Below are 12,342 nucleotides of genomic sequence, written 5' to 3'. Positions count from 1 at the left end.
ACGTCATCTTGGAGTGGGGGGGAGGGTAGAAATGGGGAAAAAAATTGTCATTCAAACTCTTGTGAAAATCAATGCTGAAAACTAAATATGTTAAATATATAAATTTTTAAAAAAATTAGAAAGCCAACAAACAATCAAACTGAAAAAAAAATATTTAAAAGTAGAGCAAAAGTAAACAGGAAACAAACAAAAACAAACAATAGAAATGGTAATTAAAAACTGGTTCTTTGAAAAAACTAATAAAATTGATAAACTTTTAATCAATGTGATTAAAACTAAGGGCATAAAATCAAATGAATAAAATAGTAAATGAGCAAAGTGAAACCACAATAAAACCAAAAGAAAATTTGAAAGTAAGCAGAACCTATTATGCTAGTTATATGCTAACAAAACTGAGAACATAAAAAAACAAAGGGATACCTTTTAAAAATTCAAATATTCAAATAAAAGAAGGGGCAGCTAAGTGACCAATACATAAAGCATTAGGCTTGGAGACAGGAAGATTCAAATCCAGACTCAAGACACTTCCTAGCTGTGTGCCCTTGAGCAAGTCATTTAACCTCTATTTGCTTAATGGATACTTAAAGGGTGATCCACTGGAGAAGGAAATGGCAAACTATTCCAGTATCTTTGCCAAGAAAATCCCGTGGACTAATGTCCATGGAGTCACAAACAGTAGGATGGGACTGAATGAATGAACAACAAAAGACCAAAGATAGATCTTAAAGAAAATAGAGCTAGGGGGAAGTCCTGGTCCTGATGGATTCACAGGAGAATTCTATCAAACTTTTAAAGAATAGTTTGTATAGTTTTCTTTAAAAATTGGGAAGAAAAGCACCCTACCAGATCCCCTTTATAAGATAAATGTAGTCTTACTACCTAAACCTGGAGAATGATAAAGCACAAAAAGAGAATATAAATAAATATCATTAATGAATATCAATTTTAAAATGTCAAATAAAATCCTAGGAAAGATAACAAAGACGCATTCAAGAAATCATTCATCATGGCCAAATTGGTTTATATCAAGGATGAAAAGATAATTCACTATGAGGAAAACAATTAATATAACCAATCATATTAAAAACAAAAACATTCAAAACTACATAATTATTTCAATGGATGTAGAAAACCCCTTTGACAAAATGTAATATTTATGCCAAAAATATCATCATAAAAAGTATCCATTTTAAACCAAAAGCAAGCATCATAAACAACCACAATACATTAGAATCTTTCCCAATAAATATGGCCTTAGAGCAAAGATGTCCACTCTTCCTACTATTATTTGACATAGTTTTGGAGATACTACCAATATCAATAAGATAAGATAAAGAAATTAAATGCATAAAGCTAAGTAAAAAGGAGATAAAACTATCCTTATTTGCTAATGATATGATGGTTTACTTAGAAAATGCTAGGTAATCAGCAAAGATAGGAATTGATACAATAGCTTCAACAAAGATGCAGGCTACAATCAAAAATCAAAAGAATATATAATAATGATAATAAAATTCAAGAGGCAATGATTCAAAGGCAAGTCCCATTCCAAATAACTCCAAAATAAATGAAGTACCTGCGGACCAAACTACCAAAGCACACAAAACACTTATATAGATTTGGGTCCAAAGTACAAAAGGTTTTATGGAGGATTTTATGAAGGATTATTCTTTGCTCTTGGATGATTCCTGCCAAGATAATAATACTGGCAATACTATCAAAGTTAATTTATAGTTTTAATGCCAGAAAATCAAATTATCAAAGGGATGCTTTACAGAACTCAATAAAATAATAAATTCATTTGGAAAAATAAAAAAAAATTAGAAGATCAAGGGAAATAATGGAAAGAAGTGGGAACAATGGAGGAATAACATTTCTATGACAAACTATATTATAAAGCAGCAGTCAAAAAAATTATCTGGTATTGGTAATTGTGTGTGTATGTGTGCATGTGTGCATGTGTGCGTGTGTGTGTGTGTGTGTGTGTGTGTGTGTGTGTGTGTATCAATGGATCTATGGAACAAACTAGACAAGGGTGGGGAGGAAGGCATTAGAAAAAAATGGAACGTAATGTCCTAGTCTTTCATACTAAAAAACTGAACCAGGAAAACACTCCATTAAAACTGCTCGGAAAATCTAAATGTAATCTGTTTGAAATTAGGTCTAGATCAATGTATCATTCCATATTCCATAATATATTTAAAATGAACATATTACTGTAAATATTAAAGATCAGGTTATTAAAAAATTAGAAGATAAGCAGATGATATACCTCTCACAACTGTGGGTGAGAGATATATTGTTAACTAAACAACTGATAGAAGCAAAAACAAAAGATAAAACAATGTAGATTATATGAAATAGAAACTTCTATCAAACAAAGATGAAGTACCAAGAATAAGAGGGGAAGCCACCAAATGGAAAAAAAAAAATTTTTGTATCCAATTTCTCTGAAAAGTTTGGTGTCCAAGATACATAAACATTTACCATATAGGTGTATGTATATATGTATGTATATGTATATACATATGTGTGTATATATATATATGTGTATATATACACATATATGTCATTCCCCAATAGATAGTCAAAGAATATGAACAAACAGTTCTCAAAAGAATAGTAATCTACCAACAACCATAAGAAAAAACATTCCAAATCACTAATAAGAAAAATCAAAACAACCATGAAATTTTGCCTAACAACCCACAGACTGGCACACATAACAAAAAGATAGTACAAGGCAATGTTGGAGGGCTTGTGGGAAGACAAGAACACTGACAATTTAGAATTGTACAAATAAAACAACTAAAATGTCCATATTTTTTGAATCAGAGAGTCTGTTACTAGGCTTATACTTCAAGGAGGCCAACAAGAAAAAGAAAGTCTTCAAACATACCAAAATATTTATAGGAGCACTTTTTGTGACAGCCAAGAATTGGAAATAAATCTGACACCCATAAACTAGGGAATGGCTTAAAAAATTGTGAACATGAATGTACTTAGTTCCTTCTTATCCTTGAGGTGATAGTCACTGGAGATTATAGAAGAGGGGAATGACATGTTCAGATCTGTGCTTGAGGAACATTACTTTGGCAAATGTGTGGAGTGTAAATTGGAGTGGGAAGAGACTGAGGCTTGAAATAAAGTAATGGCTATATGAGATGCAATGAAGGGGTAAGATGAGAGATGTTATACAGGTAGAAACTGCAAGATTTGGCAAGTGATTGTAAATATGGGGATGAGAGAGAGAGTAAAGAATCAAGGATAATGTCGAGTTTAGAAACCTAGGGGACTGGAAGAATGATGGCATCAGACAGAAATAAGAAAGTTTGGAAGAGTGGTAGCTTCAAGAAAGAAAGATAATTTCTTTGGCTTTTGTTTTTTTTTTAATATATTGAGTTTGAGATGGCTCCTAGAAATCCACTTTGAAATGTCCAGTAAACAGTTGCTGACATGGGGCTGAAGCTCAAGGAAAAGTGACTGCGATTGGAGATGTACATACATAGATATAGATACAGATATAGATACATATACATATATATGCCATATGCATAGGTATGATAATTAAACCCATGGATGCTGATGAGATCAGTAACAGAGTATAGAAAGAGAAGAGGATCGAGGACAGAGCTTTTTTAGTTTTCAACATTCGTTTTTTAATAAGATGTTGAGTTCCAAATTTTTCTCCCTTCCTCCTTTCCCTCCCCACTCCCCAAAATAGCAAGCAATCTGATATAGGTTATACATATACAATTATATTAAACATATTTCTGAATTAGTCATGTTGTGAAAGAAACAAAAGGGGAAAACGATGAAAAACAAAAATCAAAAAAAATTTGCATTCAGACTCCATAGTTCTATCTCTGGATATGGATAGCATTTTCCATCATGAGTCTTTTGGAACTGCAGGACATAACATTTTAAGTCTTGTTAATAAATAAGTACAAAATATATAAAAATCATATAAAGTAATTTCAAGGGAGAGAGGGGGAATGAGGTAGGGAGATGAATCAAGGGAGATATCATGTCTTTCAGATAGTACTTGAAGTATGTCTTGAAGGACGCTAAGGAATCTCCAAGGCAGAAGTATAGAAAGTAGGTTCCTGACTTGGAAGCACTCTTGTGCCCAGATAGGCAGATAGGAAGCAGAAAATGCAATATTATGCATGGGGAACAGCTAAGAGGCAAGTTTGACTGGAAGCAAGACTATGTGAAGGGCAGTCATAGCATCAGAGACCTAAAAAGGATATTAGAGGCCAACTACTTCAATGCCCTCAGTTTACAGGTAAGAAAACTGAAACCCAAAGGGGGCTGTGACTTGCCCAAGGTGATGGAAGCAGTACCTCATACAGGATCCTCTGTCTCCAGAGCCACTGTTCTTTCCATTGTGCTAAGCAACCTCCTCATAAGAATTTTGAATAGAACCAATAGGTGAGATCTAGATCATAGAAAGTATTCAATGTAAAAGATTTTGCAGCCAGAAAAAGAAAGCTGATGACTTTTATTTTTTTACTGAATCAAAGAGCATGGAAATTCTTTTTCTACCATGAGCTCGTTTATGCAGAGAATTTATAAAAGTTGAGTGTTAGATTCCTCCATGGCCCAGTTTCCAGAGACAAGCGAATCACTGTTCTTTCTTCCAATTTCAAAGTCAAGTCGGTAAACCGAGGCAAATGCTCTCTTGAGGGAATTTAGATCTCTCTTTTCCTTAAAGGGGAAGGTGCCTGGAGAACAAAAAGGCCAATTCTTGAGACTTAAAGCCCCCTTTTCCCTGAAGGAAAGAAAAACCAGAGGAAGATGATGCCTGTGAAATTAAAGAAAGGTTTTTATTAAGCATGGAAGAAAAAATAACATGTACATGTATACTATCGAGCCTGTGCTGAACAGAACAACAGGTAATGGATGGGGAGAGTTTATATACCTTTTAAACAAAGGAAGGTAAGGAATTTGGGGGGAAAGGTGGGCTTAGAAAGGAATCAGTCAGTGAGCCCCATCTCCAAGGGCGGAGGGGGCGGAGTGTGGAATTCCAGGTGTCAGAGTCATGGCCCTTTGATACACAAATCAGAAGGCATCCCTGGTAATAAGAAGCTCATGGTTCAAAGCTTGTTAAGATGTCTCCAAAAACAAATTCCAAGAGCCCCATAACCAAAGTCAGGGGAGTCTCTGGAGATAAGATTGTCTCCAAAAACCATAAAACAGGCTATGTCCATAGTCTCATAACTTGCAGTCAGGAAAGTCTTTGAAGATAGGGATGTCTCTTAAAGGTCCATAAACAACCAAGTGGCTCAAGGTCTCCTTCAGAGCTACTATAGTCTTTACTTCAGAGTTGCTGATTTTCTGCATGTCCAGCTCGGTTTACTCTTGGTCACTGAAAAGGACTGTTGATATGTCAACATATTCTGCCTCTTAGTTTATAAAGCCAGTCCTCATACAGCTCTTCTCGGCTACCTGGATAATTGGGGGGGCGGGGAGCAGAGCTCAAGCAAGTCAAGGTAGTTAGTATATTCATTTACAGACTGTAAGTAAGGTGTATTTTAGTGTGTGTAAGGTGTGTTTTTGTTATTCTTTCTGTGTGGGACAATAATTCCCCCAAAATGAAATGACAATCAAAGGTCTCTCAAAGTAAAGACGGAGGCTTCATTTGCAAGTCTCAAACTGGGCATCGCCTACTCCAGGGTGGAATGGGGTAGGGAGGCCAGTTATAGAGAGCAGACAAACAGTTTATATACCCCTTAAAGGCCCCCCCCAAAACTTACAAAACAATTCTTCTAAGAATCCCCCAAAACCCCCGTACAAAACAATTCTAAGAAGCCCCCAAAACCCCCTGGACCTCCATTCCCGTCTATGGGGGTAGCTGGCCTCACATTCTTGAAACAAGGAAAGATTCTTAATCTAACACCTTAACCTCAAACTGACAGACAGCAGTTACAGGCATGCTCACACCATGTGTATGCAGGAGGTAGATTTATGTGGTGTATGTGCAAGTTTAAGCGGGGCGGGGGGGGGGTTAATTTTTAAACTTAAAGATATAGTTCAGGCATTATGGAAGCTAAAATATTAAGATCCTTTTCCTTAAATGAGAGACTTTCATCCATTCCACTCATTTCTAAAAGTTGTTTCCCAGGATCCATGGCCATAACAAACTCTATTTCCCAGGCTCATGGTTCAAAATATCTCCACTACACTTGTGCAGCATTATCTGACAAATAATATACATGTGTGCTGACATTGTAAATATCCACTGCAACTGTAAACTTGTGAGGTTATTGCTGGCAATATGCCTTGTCTGTTGCCCTATAAAGCAGATGGACAGTGGTCAGTGAATGGGGAACTCTTTAGGGCTGAATGCACAAGTTGGGAGGCTGTGTGCCTTTACTGGCCCCCGTCAAGGTTTAGGGGGAACAGAGGGTTGAATGCACAAGCTGGAATGCTGTGTATGCCTTGATGAGTCCCCATCAAGGCTTGGGGGGATTCTGTGTTTGCCTCAGCTGGCCCCATTGAGGCCTGAGGGGATTTAGGGAAATGTACATGTTGTACCTGTCTCAAATGACCCCATTGAAACACAGAAGTAGTTGCCCCTCTTTCTGCCCCTCGATTGGCCCCTGGGAGAAGGGTGATTAGGGAATCCTGTAGGAATTTGTGTTCATTATCAGCAACCTTTGGGAAAAGACTAGACTAGAATAAAGTAAGATTATTAAACCCTTTGAAGCTGTCTTTCCTGTCTGACCAGATCAAGAGTAAACCTGTGCTAGCAGCCATCCTGAGTGCTAATGTTATCTGTCTTACACAGATACACTCATACAAGTCCAAAATCACGGGAAAAAATGTTTTCCTCATCCCCATCCCACCTGCCTTCAGTGGTGATTCACTCCCACTACCTTCCCCTAGAATCTAGAGCCTAGGCTTTAAAAGAGACTTTATCCTAGGTGAGTTATATCTACTTATTTTCCTAATGCCTTAAAGAACTCCCATAGGCAAGATTACTCCCTAAAGAAATACTACTATCTTTTTTTTTTTCACAATCTCTTTTTCCCCCCACATAAAACAAAGATCTGGCCTTCTTTCACCTGGATCCTGAGGACTGGCCAACAAACCCAGTGCTTATGAGCGTGTAAAGAGTGCTCAGCTCATTGAATCTGAATATGGACTTCAGAGAATGCATTCTTTAACTGGTTTCAGTCTGGTAACCGTGTGGTAAATAGGAGAAACTACTTCGATTGGCTACAGCTGCATAGCCAGAACTGGGATATATTCAAAAGTCAACCTTGTGCCTTCTCTTGGTTTGGCTTTTTCCAGATTGGCGGTGTTCTTGTGAGAGACAATGCTAAAAGGGAGAAGCCTTGTGTCTTTTTCATACCAGACTGACATGTGGCTATGAATAGTGACCTTGGTTCTTTGCATCTCTGTTCATTATTTTAGCTTCCTTAGGTGAAGAAGATTGGAGATCTTTTGAGTTTTGAAAGGTCAAGAGAGCAATCCACCAGGAGATTTGGGAAGTCACTCTGTGCTAGATTTTGCAGCAAGTCCAAGGAATTGTGAGACCCAAGGAATGACCTTCTGGAGCCAGCCTAGCTGTAGCTAAGACAAGGGCTCATCCAACCTAGATGCAGTATTTGGATGTGAAATTGAAGGTATAGTTAGCATATCCCAGACATCTAGGAGTTTCCATCATGCTTACCACCTTCACTCAGGTACTCAGAACAGGGTAGGGCTGGAGTCTAAAGAACATGATCTGGCTGTCCTCTGTTATCTGCCCCCCCTCACCCCCCCCCAGCCCATACCACATGTGAATCAGACCTTAGCAACTAGAAGTAGGTATAAGTTTGGTGCTCAAGGAAAAAAACTTGATGGGCAAGAGCAGCTGGGTCTACTAGAGTTGTTAATCAGCTACATTTTCTAGGGGCTCAACTAGGTGAGACTTCAATTAACTAAGGCGTTTTTATGCCAGCAATGAGATTCAAATAGAGTGCTCATAGAGAAGCCTATTATCTCAAATACCACTTAAAGCCACTTTAAGAGACTTAGAGATTCAAGTAGGCCAGACAATGAAATACCAAAACTAACAGCACCTTCCCCTTCCTCTCAGGGCTAATAATGGAATAATAATAATAATAGATAATCACCAAAACACCAAACTACAATCCCTGATAACCTCATCTCCCTGTCCATAGCAAGTCTTCCTCTATAAGAATCCCTAGCCTCTCCTGGCTAGTGGGCCTTTCTTAATCAGAGGGTGTCCCCCTTAAGCGGCATCTCCCTTAAGGACCCATCTTCCTTAAGCTGGGGTCTCCCTTGATGCGAGTCTATCTTGGGGCCCCCCTCTCCCTTGGGGTGCTACCCCCTACTTTAAGCTTAAGGGAGTCTCCCTTAAGCTGAATCTCCCTTAAGGGGCAAAGGAGCCTGCTTGATGTGTGTGTTAGCCAGCATAAATACCTTTACTTGATTTGGAGACCTGAGTGAATTCTTTCGAGATGACCTTGCACCCCAACATTTTAGGGTGCCTCTGAACCTCATCATTTCTAGTGGTAGTGAGAGTAACAGCTATCATTTTTATAGTATTATAAAGCTTAAAATGCACATTAATTAAATTATGTAAAGAGCATCTTAATATCCTAAAAAATACATCACTCCAAATTATCTTACTTTCCTTGTTAATATGCATAAATGTTTTATATAGTTGGATGATTGGAAGATCTTTCTCCTTTTTTCACATTATTTCAAACCCACACATATAAATCGTGCTTCATATGTCTCTAATCCATTATTTCCCAAAAGTCCATGTTATGAATTTGAGTTGTTTCTAGTTTTTTGCTTATAAATATTGCCACTATGACTATTTTGCTGTTGTTGTTAACACTGAAGAGGACCAATGGCATCACAAGGGTAATGTCTTAATTTGCCCATGAATTGGATTTAAATGAAGCACAGCAGTACAAAGTTGTCAGTCTCATTCTCTTTCAGAGTCATCAGAGTCCAATGGCTACACAAAAGCCAAGACAAAGAGCAATGGCCCAGGATGCAGTGAGTGACCTTGGCCTTTCTAAATTAAGATCTTTCCCAGGTTTCAGTTTGTTTGATATAACACCCATTCAAAAGAATTGAGACAAAAGATGTCCCAATTTATCATCACAAAAATATCAGTCTGGGAGGGAAAAGACCCTGGGAGTTTCTGGCCCAATCAGAAAACAGAAAAATTGCTATTTACATTCAATATAAGACCCAAACTACGAGCCACCAAAGCTTGGGCTGGGGAATATTACTGGGCATTCAATGAAAGCCAGAAGGATTTGGGTTTGAAAATGTCAAATTTCAAGTCTTTGCTCTAGACCTGGGGTGTCCCTTTTATTTACTTTTCCCTTCAAATAAATCTGTTTATTCCAACTTTTTGTTACCTGCACAATACAATATAATAAACATTAATTAAACCTGTATTATGTGTCAGGCACTGTGCAAAGCACTGGGAATACAAATAAGAAAAAGTCAGCCCTTACCCACAAGGAGTACACAATTCAACATAAAAGACCATATACAAAAGGAAGCGGAAAGAGGGGAAGCTTGATGATGATGGAGTTGAAACCAACGGGACAGCAGGAGGCTTTGGGAGGAAATTTTTTTCCTCCCTCTAATTAGAAGAGCAAAAGCAACTAAGGATAATGTATTTATGCCAGTTCTCTAAAATTTTCCCCTACCCCAACAAAAAAAAAAAAGTACCTTCTCTCTAAATTTGTGACACTCTGCCCTTAAAAAAAAAAAACCCACTGACTCTTTGAAAAGACTGTATAAGATATATTTCATAGGTTCTCCCTTCAGAATTTTCCTTCAGAAAATTAATCAATTTCTCCTTACAAAGACTTTATTAGCTCCAACACATCCAAGTTTCTATTTTTACTGGTTTTTTTTTTATTTTTAGTTTACAACACACTGTTCCACATAATTTTGAGTTCCAGATTTTCTCCCCTCCCTCCCCAACCTCCCTCCCCAAGACGGCATGGAATCTCATATAACTACCACGTATAACTTCGCATTGAATTAATTTATATAACGGTCAAGTTGTGAAGACTAATTATGACCAATGGAATGAATCATAAGAAAGAAGAAACAGAACCAAAAAAAAAAACCAACACCCCAAAAACAAAAACAAAAGAGAAGAAAAAAAGAGGGGAAAAAAGGTTAGCATGAAGTGTGCCTCAATCTGCATTCATACTTCATAGTTCTTTCCCTGGATGTAGATAGTATCCTCCATGTGAGTCCTTTGGAGTTGTCTTTGTACCCTGTGTTGCTGAGAAGAGCGAAGTCTGTCAGGGTTGGTCCTCACAGAATCCATATATCTGTGGTTGTGTATAATGTTCTCCTGGCTCTGCTCCGCTCACTCAGCATTATGTCCTGCAGGTTTTTCAGGTTGTTATGAAGTTCTAATCCAAGACGCGATCACTTCCTACCTGGCAAACCCGCCCCTTTTACTTGGCCCCGCCCCAAAAGGTTTCTTATGCCATCAGCCCCGCCTTTCTCTGGATCTTCCTCCTAGTATTGGTTCCCCAGGTCCCGCCTCCCAATGGCCTCGCCTCTTTTCCCGGGAAGGATGTGCTGAAGCCACTGCTGTGGAAACACGCCGTGATAAATGATAGAATGATAAAGACGGACCACCACGTATCCTTGTCGAAAGAGCGCTCACTACCTACAGGATAAAACAGGGTTTTGTTTTTTGGCGTCCATGTGCTCTTGGCAGAGTTTGGACGGGTGTGCAGGGGGCGGGGACACAGTGCAAGAACTTTGCCGTGCAAACCCACAAGACCGGTGAGAAAAGAATAACCGGAACCCCCTGGAAAACGGAAGCGGTGCATTCTGGGTGTGGTAGTCCTGACGTTCCCAGGGCGCGGGCCCCGCCCCTCCTCTGAGGCGGCATAAAGAATGCGCGCAGCCTCGGTGCAGTGATTGGTTCTTTGGCCCGGAATCAGTTCTTTATCTAAGGTCAGGTCAGCCCTGGAGCCCAGCTCCAGGTATTTGGTCACCGGAATCTATTTCCTCAGAGCACCCTGAACTTCAATGGGCCGATTCGGGAAGGGACTGAGGGCCGGGAGCCGAGCACGCCATCAAGACCATTCCCTCCCCTAAGAGGGTCGGTTCAAAGGTCTTAACGGCGAAGGGGAAGGTGCTGGTTGGGCATGTGCGTGCTACACATAGGAAGACAAGAGCTCCCTTGTGTGTGTTATTTGTGTAAAGGATTTCAGAAGAGTCCCTGCTTCTGCGTCAGCAATAACTGTCATTAATAATCTGCTCTGTAAGTCACTGTAATAGACATTGGGGATTCAAAGATCCCCAGTAAAACAGAGGCCTCCCTTCCCCATTTATATAATGTCATAGGAGGAAAGGACACGTATCCATGAAGCTCTTATGTGAAGGATTATTGGATAGGTGCAAGGGAAAGGTCCAGGCTACATGCCACGTTAATTTTGAGGATGGCAAGATTACGAACAGCAGGATGTGTTGGGTGAGTCTAGGATGGCACCCCTGCAGGGCCTTGAAGGGAAAGAGGCGCTTCAGTAAGTGAAGTTGGGGGTTAGGAGATCCATCCAGGTCCAGACTTCGATTATAGTTTTAGCAAAAAGCCAAGAGAGGAAAAGGGCAATCCAAAAAAAGGATCTGGCAGTAGTTCAACTGTAGAGTATGTCATTCCCATTCCAATGCAATCATATGAATTACAGCTAGAAAGCTTTAATGGAGCCAGTTTGTAAAGGGGTATAATGCCAGGGTAAGATGTATATAATATATATTGACTATTCAGCATTACATATCCGCTACCATTATCTTAAGCTCCTCAAAGTTAGAGACTTTGTTTTATTCATCCTTCTATCCTATATAGCAGCTGGCATAAGGACTTGAAAATACCAGACATCCCTTACCAGTTTGCTAAATGGATAAAAAAAATTACCATATGCTTATTTGCTTAGCTCTCTCTACTTTTTACACTAGGGCTCAACCTATAACCAAATCTGCTAGGTCCCTTTTGCTGACTCCATCTTTTTGTTCACATCAACCCTGCAGTAGTTCTACAGATGTCTAGGCTTGGCGCTAGAAGTAGGGTTCTCTACTGAAATTGGATCACCAGAATGAAGTGACCTTGCTTCTGAACTCTTAGTCCTTGAGGATCTGGAATCCACCCCAAGTGGAGAGATCACTGACCTGAAACTTTTGGCCAAACTGTCAGAGCAGAACCTGGAACAAGGTGCATGTCCTGTTGTGTCTGTTGCCAGAACAATTCCTGACCATCCTGCCTGGGTAATACAGAACTGGAGTGACATTGGAATATTGAGAGCCCAGTGAAGAGTGGGTGGCTTTGAA

The sequence above is a fragment of the Trichosurus vulpecula genome, chromosome 3 (genome assembly GCF_011100635.1).
Source record: "Trichosurus vulpecula isolate mTriVul1 chromosome 3, mTriVul1.pri, whole genome shotgun sequence".
NCBI classification, from domain to species: Eukaryota; Metazoa; Chordata; class Mammalia; order Diprotodontia; family Phalangeridae; genus Trichosurus; species Trichosurus vulpecula.
The sequence above is the reverse complement of the archived record's forward strand: the minus strand, read 5'-3'. Positions refer to the sequence as shown.